General features: G+C 50.3%; 1 long non-coding RNA gene across 1 annotated transcript; it reads right to left on the bottom strand.

The window, feature by feature from the left end:
• Positions 1-333: 333 nt before the first annotated feature.
• LOC123409584 lies at positions 334-2,384 on the bottom strand. The gene is made up of 2 exons (XR_006612868.1): positions 2,140-2,384; positions 334-572 (listed from the first exon to the last, which is right to left on the bottom strand). It is a non-coding gene; the product is annotated as an uncharacterized LOC123409584 (long non-coding RNA).
• Between the last annotated feature and the right edge of the window lie 255 nt (positions 2,385-2,639).

Here is a 2,639-nt window from a genome sequence, read left to right as displayed (position 1 = left end):
GTTAACTACGACGATGATCAGTGATCCACGATATGTGGTCCCGTCACCCTGTCTTGAGGATGTGTGGCAAGGGCCAAGAATGCTCGACCATGCCTCGTCACAATCATGCGGGTATCCACCTGCACCACACATCTCATCATGTTCCAATAGTAAAGTGAAAGTAACCGTGTGTCTATAACATCAAAGGAATCTGAGGTATCACCCTCGATGGAACCCAATCGATATAACCGTTAGGGTGACCGGGGAGGAATCACCCTGGATGGTTCGCGCTTGTGGGGTTGCACGACATAGTCGTTATCATAAGTGGTGAAGGAGGAATCACCCTCCATAATCCACCTCCAGTTAACTACACTACAGAGTTAACATTAGAAGTACATTATGAGGTATCACCCTCTGTGCTTGATAGTAGCTCTGCAGGGTCATACAATAGGGGGTGTGAAGTGATGTGACGGGTCATGGCTTGTCGATTGGTTGATTGAATCTTCGGGCCTCCGTGTCTTCATGTCGTCGAGTCTTCGATGATCAAGCAGCGGCAACTGGGACTAAGGGGTCACTCGGGATCCCTAATCCACCTATATTAATCATTTGATATGTAGTAGGGGACAATAGTAGTTTAACAAAAACAGGTTATGCATCAGAATAGGAGCTATCTACAACAGTAGCACAATCAAATGCAAGCATGAGGGAGAAAATGAGCAAAATAGGAATGATCAAGGGGGGTTTGCTTTCCTTGTTTCTCTGCTGCAAAAGGCTGGTCGTTAGGGGGGTACTCGTACCCGGCAACAACGTGAGCTTTAACGTCTACCGGAGAGAAGAGGGGGGACAAACAATAAATAAAAGCAAGCAGGTGCATCACGCTGCATGACATGGCAATATGCAGTGCTAGGGATGAGCTAACACGGTACTACACGTCATGGACGGAGCAGGAAATTATCTAACGATATTTCCCAGGTGTGTGGCTACTACCTGACATGTGATCCTGGCGCCAAAATGTCCATATTCATCGTACTAGGATCTTGTGACAAATGAACGGACTACGTATTTGGATTCGTGGTATTTTTCTGAGCAACTTTCATATATAAATTATTTTCATCTGACTTATAGATTATTTTGTATTAATTTTTAAAGTTTTAATAATATTTTTGAATTAATTTATATTTATTTTAGATCAAAAAATGACTTATTGCATCAGAATGACATCAAAGTGATGTTAGCATCCAACCCAGTTGTCTGAGATCAAACCCGAGAGCTTGGCCCCACCTGTTATACATAGTGGCTAATTCTAAACTTAAATTAACATATTTAACTAATCTAATTAACACGACCCACCTATGAGTGTTTGTAGTGCAAATTAATTGTTTTAATTAATTTAACAGATTAGTTAGTACCTAATTAAACCTGGGCCCTCGTGTGAGTGGCCTAGGGGGTGGCCCACTAGTCAGCCACTAGGGCTGCCCACAAAAACTACCCCTCCGTTCCTAAATATAAGTTTTTTAATATATTTCACTAATAGTCTACATACGGAACAAAAAAAATGAATCTACACTCTAAAATATGTCTATATAGATCCGTATGTAGTTCATTAATGAAACTTCTTTAAAGACTTATATTTAGGAACGGAGGGAGTAGTCAACTAGGGACAGGGGGCGCAGGTTAGTGACCCTGGGGGTGGACCTGGTCCAACCTCATCTGCGGGTGGTGCCGAAGTTGCTCCAGCGAGCCAAACAACGCGGCGGAGGCACGGGAGGGAGCGAAAATCGTCCATCGGGGGCCATTTCACGCGCGGAGGGTCGTGATCAATCGAGGTGGACGAGCCACGTCGATCTGCAGCGGTGGCACGAGCTGGGGTGGCCGGAGGCGAGCACAACATCGATGGCAGCGGCGGCGGTGCTCGGGCGTAGGCGGGGATGGAGCTGCGGGGCACGGCAAGGGTCGTTGCATGGCGTGTCAACTTGCTAGGAACGTGTTGAACACGTTACCGTGCTCGGAATCTCGGATGCGAGCTCCACCGGTGATGGTTGTGGCAATGGTGGGCACGGACGGTGGCGGGCTCCATCGGCGTCGGCTACGGCAATGGCGGGCACGGGCCCCAGCTAAAAATCGAGAAAGGGGAGGAGGGCGAAGTGGTCGGGGGCTTACAACGGTCTCGTAGTTGAGCATAGCGAGCTCGGGGAGGCCTAGCGGCGCCAGAATCGGTGACTAAGCGCGGCGGCGCCCGAGGAGGAAGAAGAGGCTGAGCCGGCGCAGTGCTGACTCCGGGCTTGCTCCCGTGGGTGAGGACGAAGCTACGGACGGAGGCGGTGCTCCTCGCGCGGTCCTAGCGCTCGGGGGTGACGATGGCCACGGGGGCGATGGTGGCCATGGCGGCGGCGGCCTGGCCGAGCGTGGGGAGGACGAGAGTAGGCAACGAAGAGGGGGCAGAGAGGGCTAGGGTTCGCGGGGAGGCTCGGGGGCGCGCGAACTTATCCCCATCGGGCATCAACGGCCATGGACGTGCGCGTTGCATCCACCGCATCATGCGTGAGCAGTAGGAAGGGGATACCCTTGGTGGGCTGGGCCGGCCATTGGGCTGGCGGTCCTAAGTGCATAGTGCACTTAGGCTTTTACGTTTCTTTCTTTTTCTTATTTTCTTTTTGTTT

Source organism: Hordeum vulgare, chromosome 1H, assembly GCF_904849725.1.
Source record: "Hordeum vulgare subsp. vulgare chromosome 1H, MorexV3_pseudomolecules_assembly, whole genome shotgun sequence".
NCBI lineage: Eukaryota > Viridiplantae > Streptophyta > Magnoliopsida > Poales > Poaceae > Hordeum > Hordeum vulgare.
The sequence above is the reverse complement of the archived record's forward strand: the minus strand, read 5'-3'. Positions and strand labels throughout refer to the sequence as shown.